The 13,921-nt window shown below is 37.6% G+C and overlaps 1 non-coding gene and 1 pseudogene across 1 annotated transcript; both read right to left on the bottom strand.

Annotated features, from left to right (window-relative positions):
* The window catches only part of LOC127899889 (uncharacterized), a 116,749-nt pseudogene that overhangs the window by 7,752 nt on the left and 95,076 nt on the right, over window positions 1-13,921 (bottom strand).
* LOC112496796 (small nucleolar RNA R71) lies at window positions 1,565-1,672 on the bottom strand. Its single transcript, XR_003063364.2, has one exon. It is a non-coding gene; the product is annotated as a small nucleolar RNA R71 (small nucleolar RNA).

Here is a 13,921-nt window from a genome sequence, read left to right as displayed (position 1 = left end):
CTGCGATCAGTATTTTTATGTTTATTTTTCTCATTCAGAATATGAACTGAATTTACTTGTAGTTGAGTGACAAATAATCCAATGGGTTCTTGACTGTTCTTATATGATGTTCTGATAATGCTGTAGCATTATACTCTAATAGTTTTTATGATATAATTGTTATTTCGGTTGACCACCCATTTAATAGTTTCAGTTAAGATAGAGCAGCAAAATGGCATGTCTTAGCGGACATTATTAGAGTATTACTTGTTCTTAAATTGAGTTTCCTGGATTAGGTTATCTTAAATCCCATAAGGGCAATGCTTGAAATTAAGATTTGTGATATCCTAGACATAGGTGTTCACCTTGTAGGGTAGAGAGATTAAAGATCATAAAGCCATACATTAAATTTATGAGCAACTGTTCATTGTTAGTAGATTTAAAGGTATGAGATTTCCAACATACGATAGCTGTGGATACAGATTTGTTCTACCCAGTGCTGCAGCACTTATCATAACAACCAGTGCTAATTCGGTAATCAACAGTCACCCCATTAGGAGAGTTTGATCATTCAACTACTATATTCTCAATTGAACCTTGGACACATTTAATTAATTTTATTTTATTTCGATATTGGTTTAATTCCCATCTCTCACAATTATTATTTACGATAGAATTATTTGGCAATTGTTTGTTTCGGTCTTTAGTTGACGTGCATTATTGTAATTGCTTTAACATTTTGAGTAACATCAATCCCTGTGGAGACGATCTTGAACACTCATCACTTTATTACTTGTTATGTATACTTGCACATTGGCATTGATAATAATTGATTATACAAATCAATCAACAAGTTTTTGGCGCCGTTGCTGGGGATTGATTGTTTATTTTTGGAGTGTGAAGTGAATTGCGATAGCACCATACTTAACTCAATTCATTCTATTGATTGGCAGATCAATATGTGCATGCACAAAAATAAATCTGAGGTATTCCAATTCGATTGTGAGATTGAATTCGATTGTGAAAGGACTATCAGGAGATTGCGAAGAGAACAAAGAAATTCAAAGACTGCTTCAGGCATGAATAACTTGCAAGATGAGGGAAATTTGAACCCTCACAGACCTTTACAACCAGCAAACATTCAAGAAAAGCAGAATGAATGTGCTAACGGGAGACAGCCAGGAAATAACAATATTATTTACATGGCAGACGACAGGGACCGAGCTATACGAGATTATGCTGTGCTAACTCCTCAAGTTGTCCATCCTGGCATCATCAGACCTGAAGTAGATGTTGCAAACTTTGAGTTAAAACCAGTGATGTTTTAAATGTTGCATACAATTGGGCAATTCAATGGACTGCCAAATGAAGATCCTCATCTCCATCTTAAATTGTTCTTGGAAGTAAATGATACTTTCAAAATTGCTGGAGCAACGCAAGATGCCTTAAGGCTGAGGCTTTTTCCTTATTCCTTAAGGGATCGAGCAAGAGCATGGTTAAATTCATTACCATCTGATTCCATCACTACATGTAATGAATTGGCTGATAAATTCCTAATGAAATATTTCTCACCGACAAAGAATGCGAATTTACGGAATGAGATTACCTCATTCCATCAAATTGAAGATGAAAGTTTGTACGAGGCTTGGGAAAGGTTCAAGGAATTGCTCAGAAGGTGTCCTCATCATGGTATTCCTTGTTGCATTCAATTGGAAACTTTCTACAATGGGTTGAATCCGAGTACAAGGTTAATGGTGGATGCTTCAGCAAATGGAGCTCTATTATCCAAATCCTATACTGAAGCTTATGAGATTTTGGAGAGAATTGCCAATAATAACTACCAGTGGCCTTTAGCTAGGCAACCAGTAGCAAGAGGATCAGCAGGGGTACATAGTATTGATGCAATTACAGCCTTATCAGCTCAAGTAACTTCATTGACTAACATGGTAAAAGCCATGACAGCTGCTCCAACAACAGTAAAGCAAGTTACTGAACTTTTTTGTGTTTATTGTGGTGAAGATCATGATTTTGATAATTGTCCTGGAAATCCAGCCTCAGTAAATTATGTGGGTAACTTTAATCGACAACCTCAGAACAACCCATATTCAAATAATTACAATCCAGGCTGGAAATAACACCCAAATTTCTCATGGAGCAATCAGAATCGAAATGCTCCAGCATTGAATGGACTAAGTAGAAACACACAACCACAACCACCTGGTTTTCATCAACAAAGTCAAGGGCAAAAGCATATCAGTTAGGATCCAATCACTTCATTGGAAGTATTAATCAAGAAGTACATTGTAAAGAATGAAGCAATTGTGCAGAGTCAAGCTGTGTCCTTGAGAAACCTTGAGAACCAAATGGGACAATTAGCTACAACAATGAGCAGCAGAACTCAAGGAAGCTTACCTAACAACACAGAAGATCATAGGAGAGAGAGCAAAGAACACTGTAAAGTGATTAGTCTGAGATCTGGAAAGCATGTTGATATCCCAGTTGAGGTGACCAAAAATGGGATGGAAGGCATTTCAGCTCAAAAACCAACTTAAAAGGGAAGCATGTTACAGCAGACTCCCCATCAAGACACTGATGCAAGGGACCCAGCTACAGCAACTGTAAAAGAAAATCAACCAGATCTTGCTGAAAAAGAAGTTACAACACTAGTAGCCACAACCTGCACTAACTTAAACAAACAGAGTTTGGTACCTTCTGAATCTAACAAGCAGTTTAAACATCCACCACCCTTCCCTCAAAGGTTCCATAAACAAAAACAAGACAAATAGTTCAGCAAATTCCTAGAAGTGTTGAAGCAACTGCACATAAACATACTTTTTGTGGAAGCTTTGGAGCAAATGCCAAATTATGTAAAATTTTTAAAAGATATCTTGGCACGAAAAAGAAGGCTGGGAGAGTTTGAAACTGTTGCTCTAACACAGGAAGGCAGCCATATGCTTCAGAGTAAAATTCCCACAAAATTGAAAGATCCAGGGAGTTTTACAATACCCTGCTCTATAGGGAATAAGTATGCTGGCAGAGCACTTTGTGATTTGGGAGCTAGTATCAACTTGATGCCATTATCTGTATTTAAGCAGCTTGGAGTAGGGGAGGGCAGACCAACAACTGTCACTCTGCAATTAGCTGACAGATCCCATGCATATCCTGAAAGAAAGATAGAGGATGTACTGGTGAAGGTTGACAAATTCATTTTTCCAGTGGATTTAATTGTGCTGGACTTTGAAGCTGACAAAGAGGTACCCATTATACTTGGCAGACCTTTTCTAGCAACTGGAAAGACTTTGATAGATGTGTAGAAATGAGAGCTGACCATGAGAGTGAATGATCAGCAAGTCACATTCAATGTACTAGAGGCTATGAGAAACCTTGATGAAATAGAAAATTGTAATTTCCTAAGTGTAGTGGATCTTGTTGTAGCAAACAGACTGGACAGATGCTATAGTAATATACTTAACAAAGTCACCACCTTTGAGGAGGTTGAAGAGGAAGATGTTGCAGCAATTCAAACAGATTAGATGGACAAACTGCAATCTAATGGGCACAACAAGGTTATTGAACACCTGAATCTTTCAGACAGGGAAGTAAAAACAACTTTGCCATCTATTGAATTACCCCATAGTTTTGAATTAAAACTGTTACCTTCACATTTAAAGTATGCTTATCTTGGTCAAAACAACACACTCCCTATAATCATTTCTTCTACTTTGGATGCAGGTCAAGAACAAAGCCTAGTAGATTTGCTGGGAAAATATAGAAGAGCAATTGGATGGACCATGGCAGATATAAAGGGTATCAGCCCATCAATATGTATGCATAAGATCCTTTTAGAAGACTGTTCCAGCAATTTGGTGAAGCACTAGAGAAGGCTGAATCCTATTATGAAAGAAGAGGTGAAGAAGAAAATCATCAAATGGTTAGATGCTGGAATCATATACCTAATATCAGACAGTTCATGAGTAAGCCCAGTTCAGTGTATTCCAAAGAAAGGAGGGATAACAGTAATGGCTAATGAGAAGAATGAACTTATTCCTCCAAGAATAGTGACTGGATGGAGAGTGTGTATGGATTACAGGAAGCTCAACAAAGCAACAAGGAAAGACCATTTCCCACTTCCATTCATAGATCAGATGCTGGACAGACTTGCTGGAAAAAAATACTACTGTTTCTTAGATGGGTATTCAGGCTACAACCAGATTGCTATAGCACCAGAGGATCAAGAGAAGACTACATTTACTTGTCCTTATGGAACATTTGCCTTCAGAAGAATGCCATTTGGGCTATGCAATGCTCTAGCAACTTTTCAGAGATGCATGGTGTCTATATTTTCTGATATGGTAGAGCAGACCTTGGAAATTTTCATGGATGATTTTTCAATTTTTGGAGAGACATATGGTAATTGTTTACACAACTTGAAAAAAGTTCTTAAAAGATGTGAGATGACCAACTTAGTACTTAATTGGGAGAAGTGCCATTTCATGGTGCAAGAAGGAATAGTGCTGGGTCACAAGATATCCAAGGATGGTATTGAGGTAGATAAAGCCAAGATAGAGGTAATAGATAAACTGCCACCCCCAACCTCAGTAAAGGGTATTAGAAGTTTTCTGGGTCATGCTGGATTCTACAGAAGGTTCATCAAGGATTTTTCCAGAGTAGCCAAGCCTCTATGTTCATTGCTGGAGCATGATAAACCATTTCACTTTGACAAAGAATGCCTTCAAGCATTTGGAGAATTAAAGAAAGCCTTGATCACTGCTCCAGTAGTTATATCTCCAGATTGGAATTTACCATTTGAATTGATGTGTGATGCTAGTGATCATTCTGTGGGAGCAATATTAGGGCAAAGAAAGGATAATGTTTTTTATTCCATATATTATGCAAGCAAAACTCTTACTCTAACTCAGATCAACTACACCACTACAGAGAAGGAGTTGCTGGCAGTAGTTTTTGCTTTTGAAAAATTCAGAGCTTACCTGGTAGGTACTAAAGTAACTGTTTACACAGACCATGCAGCCATCAAATATTTAATTTCAAAGAAGGATGCCAAACCAAGACTAATAAGATGGATCTTATTGCTTCAAGAATTTGATCTGGAAGTTACAGATAGAAAGGGGACTGAGAATTAAGTAGTAGACCACTTGTCACGGTTGGAAGCAGACACTAGTACATTGACAAGGAAAGGCATCATTGAAACTTTTCCTGATGAACAGCTGTTGGCAGTATAGCAAGCACAGATATTGCAGCAGTCAGAATCTCCATGGTATGCAGACTTTGCTAACTATCTAGTAAGTGGGTTACTACCACCTGAGCTGAAGTTTCAAGAGAAAAAGAAATTTCTTCATGATGTTAGAAGCTACTAGTGGGATGACCCACATTTATATAAGTTATGCTCAGATCAAGTAATAAGACGATGTGTTGCAGCAGAAGAAATACCTCATATACTGGAGTCATGTCATGCTGCAGCATATGGAGGACATTTTGGTGGTCATAGAACAGCTGCCAAAGTTATGCAATCAGGTTATTATTGGCCCACTATTTTTAAAGATGCTTATGAATTTGTTAAATGTTGTGACAGGTGTCAAAGGATAGGGAACATAACCAGCAGACATGAGATGCCATTAACTAACATACTGGAAGTAAAAGTTTTTGATGTTTGGGGAATAGATTTCATGGGACATTTTCCCCCATCATTTGGAAACTTATATATCTTTGTTGCTGTAGACTATGTCTCCAAGTGGGTGGAAGCTACAACATTACCTACCAATGATGCTAAAACCGTGGTGACATTTCTTTAAAAAAATGTTTTGTCTAGGTTTGGTACTCCTAGAGCAATTATTAATGATGAAGGTGCACATTTTTGCAACAAAATCTTTGCTGCAACAATGATGAAATATGGAGTCAGACACAAGATAGCAATAGCATATCACCCACAATCCAATGGTCAGGCTGAAGTGTCCAACAGAGAGATTAAAAAGATCTTAGAAAAAGTAGTGAACCCAACAAGGAAAGACTGGTCTTTACATTTGCATGACTCTTTATGGGCCTACAGAACAGCATACAAAACCCCACTCGACATGTCTCCTTACCGAATTGTTTATAGCAAGGCTTGTCATTTGCCCCTAGAACTAGAGCATAAAGCACACTGGGCACTGAAGAAACTAAATTGGGACATGCATGCTGCAGCAGAACAAAGGACGCTTCAACTTTGTGAGCTTGATGAGTTAAGGTTCTTTTCTTATGAAAATGCAAAAAATTATAAAGAGAGAACAAAACATTGGCATGACAAGCATATTCAACACATGAAGTTCATCCCTGGTCAATTAGTGTTGCTCCACAATACAAGACTAAGGTTGTTTCCGGGAAAGCTCAAGTCACGATGGTCTGGCTCATTTAAGCTATTGAAATCTTACCCTTATGGAGCTGTTGATCTTTTAGATGAACAAACGGGTCACGAATTCAAGGTTAATGGGCACATGGTTAAGCATTACATACACCCAACAGCAGAAGGGTCAAATGAGGTGTTATCCCTTCAAGAACCCCACTATTGAGCAAAGACAGAAAGTCAGATTGAAGGACCTTAAATCAAGTGCTTCATGGGAGGCAGCCCATTGAGGAAGCAGCCACATCAAACCAATTTCGATATCTTTTAGTTTTATGGACAACTATTCCTCTTTACCATTTTATTTAATCTTGTTTTGCCATGTTAACCATTTATTTTTATCCTTTTACATTATTGCATCCTTCTTTTCGATTTACTTTAATCTACCTTATCTTAATAATTTTAGGCTTAATTTTAGTTTGAAATAAATGTGACAATTGAATTTCATATTGACAAGTGCAAGTATCTGGTGGCAGAATTCAGAGGACGACAACCACGTGTCAGACGCTTTGGTATGGATTCTGTACCCGTTGTTGGAATGAGCAAATGGGGGCTGTAGCAACAAATTTTCCCGTTACAGTAAATTAAAGGTTGAAGCCTTCACTTACCGTTGGAGATGAAATCGTGACAGATGGACGCTCGGATATGGATAGAAATTGCGGAAACAAATCTCCGAAATCACAGCTTTAATTTCAATGACCGATAATTTTGGGATATGCACATTTAATTCAAATATTTTATTCCCTCAATTATCTCTAATTACTGTAGTTATCTTCAAATTACAGTCCACTATAAAAAGGAGTCACTGTGCTTAGTGTCCACGCCACTATTCTCCATCTCCTTCGCAAGTCCAACTCTCATAATTCTTTAACACTTCTTCTCTTTTGGCTCTCAGGAACAGTAACCTAACTTTGTTACTGCTACAGCAATGCCGCGATATAAGAAAACAGCGAGCCACCTCAAAGATCCATTACGATTCTAGAGTTACCATGCCGAAGAAAAATACGAAGAATTCATAGAGCCACGCAGGATTCTAGAAGAAAAAAGGTTTCAATTTCCAGACCAACTCACTGGAATTGTGAAAACAATTCATAATGCTGCAGCAAAGCGAGGATGGCTAGAGTTTTGCAAACACCCTCGCAATCCTGTACTGCTAGTGGTAAAAGAATTTTATGCCAATTTGGTAAGCCCTGATCAGCACAACATCTGGGTAAGAAATACATTTGTTCCATTGGACTCTCGTGTTATCAATGCTTTTTATAACTTACCTACTGAGATTACTTGCGAGTATGCTAAATTGCATGATAAGTTAACCCCAAAAAAGTGAACCACCATTTTCACAACTCTTACCATCGAAGGGGCATCATGGGTTAACGAGGAAGGGTGTGTAGTTAACAGGATAGATTTGAAACCTATTGCTAAGGTGTGGGTGAAATTTTTGAAATATAGACTTATGCCCACCACTCACACTACTACGGTTTCACAAGAAAGATTGGTTTTGCTATATGTTCTTGTTAGAGGGCTCCCCATAGATGTGGGTAGCATTATTGCCAAAGAAATCTGAGAATGTGCAACCAAAACTCATCGAACTGCTGCTTTGCTATTTCCTTCACTTGTCACCAGCATTTGTGTAGTTTCAGGTGTTCGTCTTGAAGCCAGCGATGATCATGTCAAGAATGAGGGTGCCTTTACGGCACAAACAATTGAAAGAGTTGCTGGCGAGAGTGCTGGAACAACCACTGAACCAGTTGCTGTAACAGGAGCACGACGAACTCTTGGTTTAGAACAGACCATCCAAGCACTCAGCACCAGTATCAATCAATGTGTGAAAGCTCAGTAGAGGGAAAATGGTCGGTTTTGAAGCTATCTACAGCACCTGGATAGACAACTATACAAATTTACTGAGTACATGAAATGCAATCATCGGAACTTCCCTGCTTCTCTGCTTCAGCAATACAATTTTGACACCAGCACCACAGGTGCTCCAGCAGAAACCAGTGAAGAAGCCACTGCTTCAGATGAACCAGCAGAGCAAGCTGCAACTGAACCACCAGCAGAAGTTGACTTAAAAGATGCTGAACCATCTGACCCACCTGAGGATGAAGGTGACAAATCTGAGACAGATAGCTCACCCTCAGAGGTAGAGGATAATTCAGAGCATGAACGTGAGGAACCACCCATCCCCACCTAGTCCAAAACTATGAAGCAGCACATTATTCAAGAAGATGAGGAGGAAGACCTTGACGTGGAACCTCTTATTCCAGTCTTTGTAGGCAAAAGAAAGTCCAAGGGTAAAACAAAAATGGCAATACTTTCAGCCTCTGACGATGAAATGGAGCAAGTTGATGCTGAGTTAGTTGCTGCAGCAGCTAGAGCCAGGCCTACATCTAAGCAAGCCAAGTAACTACTTGAGGTAATAGCTTCCATCACAGCTGAGGGCCAGGCAGCTGACGCATTGACTCAAAAGACTCCACAGCCAAGTCCTAGCCAGCCTATCCGCACCAGTCCAAGATAACCCAGCAAATGAAAATGCAGTACATCTGCGGGCACTGCTACAGCAACCCCAGCTGCAACTCTTCTCACCATCCCTGCAGTGAAAAAGAAAAAGACATTGCCAGCTACCTCCCCAAAGGCTTCACCAAAGGATAAGCTGTACAGTGCATCCAAGAAACTCTGATAACATCACATCATGGGCTGCAGTCCCCACCACAGGGGAGTACTTTTCTCTCACTAGTTTCCTTCTTGTTAAAAAAAAAAAGATTTGTTTGTCCATTTGTGTGTTTGTATTTTGTTTGCTTGTGAGGACACAATATCTCTCAAGTTTGGGGGGGTTGTTTTCGAATGCATGTGTTTTATGTATGTGTTTATGTTTGTGTTGTGTGAAGCTCTATTATCTGTTATTTGTGTATGGATTTAAAAACCTAATGAAGATAAATTGAGTGCTATTAAGTATTTATGAGAATGCCAAGTAGAGATAGTTATAGATAAAAGTGAAATTTTGTCCCAACACTTGGCCCGTGATTGAGTTGTATGAGACTGCTAGAGCAAAACCAAAAGAATAGAAAATGTCTTAAGATTTGAAGGGAGAAGCATGTTGATTGACTGTGATATTTATGAAATAAAACTCTGCTCCAATGGCTTAAGTTGCTGAAATAAAACTTAGCAATTAAATTACAATCTGCATGTTTCCAAATTAAAACACAGGCACGTGCATGGGCGTTGGTTTGGAAAACCTAATTTGGAAATATATAAAGGAGGCATGCACCACATGGAAGCGGCGGTGGAATTAACATTAAAAAACAATTAAAAAGGCAAGAAGAAGATCAAGATTAAGAAGGGCTATTCAACATCATTGAAGCACCGAGGAGGATCCTTAGACTTTCATCGTGCTTAACTCATATTATCTTTCTTCTTTTGATTGATTGGATGTATTCTGCGATCAGTATTTTTATGTTTATTTTTCTCATTCAGAATATGAACTGAATTTACTTGTAGTTGAGTGACAAATAATCCAATGGGTTCTTGACTGTTCTTATATGATGTTCTGATAATGCTGTAGCATTATACTCTAATAGTTTTTATGATATAATTGTTATTTCGGTTGACCACCCATTTAATAGTTTCAGTTAAGATAGAGCAGCAAAATGGCATGTCTTAGCGGACATTATTAGAGTATTACTTGTTCTTAAATTGAGTTTCCTGGATTAGGTTATCTTAAATCCCATAAGGGCAATGCTTGAAATTAAGATTTGTGATATCCTAGACATAGGTGTTCACCTTGTAGGGTAGAGAGATTAAAGATCATAAAGCCATACATTAAATTTATGAGCAACTGTTCATTGTTAGTAGATTTAAAGGTATGAGATTTCCAACATACGATAGCTGTGGATACAGATTTGTTCTACCCAGTGCTGCAGCACTTATCATAACAACCAGTGCTAATTCGGTAATCAACAGTCACCCCATTAGGAGAGTTTGATCATTCAACTACTATATTCTCAATTGAACCTTGGACACATTTAATTAATTTTATTTTATTTCGATATTGGTTTAATTCCCATCTCTCACAATTATTATTTACGATATAATTATTTAGCAATTGTTTGTTTCGGTCTTTAGTTGACGTGCATTATTGTGATTGCTTTAACATTTTGAGTAACATCAATCCCTATGGAGACGATCTTAAACACTCATCACTTTATTACTTGTTGTGTATACTTGCACATTGGCATTGATAATAATTGATTATACAAATCAATCAACACTGGTCACTATACAATTTGACCAGATTTGTACACCAACATTTTAGTGCCGTTGGTCGGGATGAAACAAAAAGCTATTTTGCTTGAGAATGCTGTAGTAGATAAAGAAACAAAGACAAAACAAATATGAACACTAGAGGCAACAACATCCAAAGAACGAGAGTAAAAGTAAATGAAACTGCCACTTTGTGAGAGATCACGAATGAAGCTAGAGATTAGGTGGTAGGCCATAGGATAGAGCGAACAAAAAAGCGCATGGAAAGTCTTACAATAATGTTGCATGAATTAAGGGATAAGCAAAAAAAATCTAGCATAAGGAATTATAAGGAGAATCAAAACCTACTAGAAGCCAACAACAGAAGGTGGACTGTAATGACACTAGAAAATGATAATATAGTACCACGAAGGGAAGGGGGTTAACTTCATAGTGAGCTGGACTTATAAAATGCCAAGAGAAGGGTAAATATCTAAGAAAGGGAACTGAGGCAACACTTACAAGATGTGGAATGTGAGCACAAAAGATAGCCGCATAGAACCCTAATGGCACTAGGGAACTAGAAGGAAAGATGCGAAGGTTGGCAGAAATTATCAAAAAAATGCAAGGACGCGTAAGGGCGCCAAATTGGAGATTAATATTTGATGGTAAGCTCCCAGCTCTTAGTGGAACTTTTAGGCATAATAATTTTAAGAGATTTTCATTTTCGTGACCTTGAGGAAAAATGATCCTTTGATGCATATTGAGTAATTCAATTAAATGACTGGGGTATAAGGCTTGACACAATTGTAGTGGTGGAGAGATTTGAGAAGACTATACTAAAAACCCCTCAGCATAATAGTGTTATAGAAAAGATGAATAGAAAAATCAAAGAAAAGATTAAGTGTATGCTTTCTGATGCCAAGTTTTCAAAATCATTTTTGGCAGAAACTATGCACACTGTAGTTAATTTAATTAACTTTAAAGAGTTTGGACTATGATGTTTTTTATAAGCACTTAAGAGTGTTTAGTCAGAGCTTATGCTCACATCCCTAAAAAAAAGAGATCGAAACTTGATAATAAAACCAAAGAACGCATTTATTTAAGCTATGGACATAAAGAATTTGGGTATGGATTATGGGATCCAGTAGCAAGAAAACTAAGAAGTAGAGATATTATGTTAATTAAAGATAAAATAGTTGGTGATGAAGAGAAGAGTGATGAATCTTAGTCATCTCTAGATATTCTTATTATTTCAACTTTAGTTTCTCCACGTATAGTTTATGATGATCATTAAGGAGTTAAAAAGAATAATATTGGCAATCCAACAAAACTAATTAAGCACTTTCAAAACCATATGCACCATTAGTTGAGACAGAATTAAGAAAATCCACTAGAGAACAATGACTTTCCAATAGATATCCTCTATATGAGTTTTTTATGCTCAGAGATGGAGGAGAGCAGAATCTTTTAAAAAAACTATATCTCATCAGTATAAAAGTAAGTGGGTTAAAACCATTTAATTAGTGGTGGGCAAAATCAGATTCGAATTGAGTTCGGGTCAACCCGATCGGATTTCGGGTTGGTCGGATTGAAAAAAATGTCATCCGAACTCAACCCGAATATGTGATCCGATTTGAATATGCTCGGTTCGGATAAAAAAATCGGGTTAAGAATGGATCAGATCGAATTCGGGTCGTATTATTTAGGTTGTAGAGAGAATTGTAATTTTCTTTTTTAAATCACATCCTGGATTTGATAACTAAAGTTAGAATTAACCGCTGCAAATTTCATTACAATCACGGAAAATTTATATCTCCAATTTGAACACACAAAATTGAACAATCATTTCAACAAATTAAGAGAACAATAAAAATCACAATTCTTTAACTTCTCATCCTTTTCACTAATTCAAACGACTTTACAACATCCCTCAGGTCAATAAAACCAATCCCAAGCCTTAAAAAAATGGGTTAACTTTCACAAATTATTAACATCACCTGTAAATGGCTTCATCAGAAAATGCCATTTCGGCAGTAGAGAAAGGTTGCGGACATGGCTACTTGGCGCGACCATGGATCTAGTGTGCTTGGTGGCAACCAGCGCAATCAAAACGAAGGCTCACGGCTTGGTATAGTGGACAATGGCAGTGCGATTTGCTGGCACAATCAAAGAAGCGAAAGCTCATTGTTGAGTGTTAAAAAAATGTATATTTATAAAGGAGAAAATCGTCATTTTACATTTCAAGTCTTACAATACCCTTACTTTTATGTATTTAAGTTTCTTGTGATTTAATTACGTGTGTTTTATTTTAATTAATTATTTTATATATTTTAGGGGCATTATGGTCATTTCACAATGAACGAGAGGTCAGACAACAAAACAGACATCGCTTTGAACTCAGGACGGTCGAAAACCTTAGTAGGAGCATAAAAGGAAAAATGACACTGTTCACATGTACGGTACTGTCTACGTTACAGTTCATGACACTGTTCACATAGATGGATCGATGACGTGGCATTGACCGATAATGTGGCATTGAATGATGAGGTGTCACAATCCTGTTGGACTAAAGTTCTTATACACTATTGATTGGTGACATGGCAGCATGTTAGTGGACCAAATATTGCGCGTACGGTACATGCATATACATAGAATTATTTTCAACCAAACCGCGTTACTGTTCAAGTTGGGTCAAACCGTGTCACTGTTCAAACTGCGTGGTCAAACCGTGTACTATTGACTGATGACGTGGCGCAATCCTGAGCGTCGAAACTGTTTTTAATATGATGACTATGATTTACTCAATGTATCTATAAAAAGCCCCTAATTTGGCATCTCTGAATCCATTTTTGGCCTCTATTTTCTGTAATTCCTTCTCCATCTTGTATTTTCTACGTATTTTAATAAATTTTCATTTTGCCCCTAGTTCAATTATGAGTAGCTAACTTTCTTTCAAGTTTGGGTTGAAGGTGAAGTCTCAACATGTGTCATAGGCTTTATTTGGTAAATTTATTTTCTCTTCCCCTCTAGTTTTTGTGGATGTTTTGACTTCTTGTCGATAAATAATAATAATCTTATCTAGATACCACCCTGGTTTCACCGACTCCCTAGTACAAGGTTATTATTATTGGCACGATAAGCCCTTAGCACTATATTGATTAGAGCGTGGTTCATAAGGTGTGGAAACCCCCCTCATGATTTTATTGGCATTAATATGGAATATTTAGCCCATGGTGCATGTTGATACGGATCCAAATACCCAAGTACGTCATTTCAATAGATTTATCTTCAATTTATTATCGTCATTTC

This window comes from Citrus sinensis, chromosome 9 (assembly GCF_022201045.2).
Source record: "Citrus sinensis cultivar Valencia sweet orange chromosome 9, DVS_A1.0, whole genome shotgun sequence".
Classification (NCBI taxonomy): Eukaryota; Viridiplantae; Streptophyta; class Magnoliopsida; order Sapindales; family Rutaceae; genus Citrus; species Citrus sinensis.
This window is presented reverse-complemented; position numbering and strand designations above follow the sequence as displayed.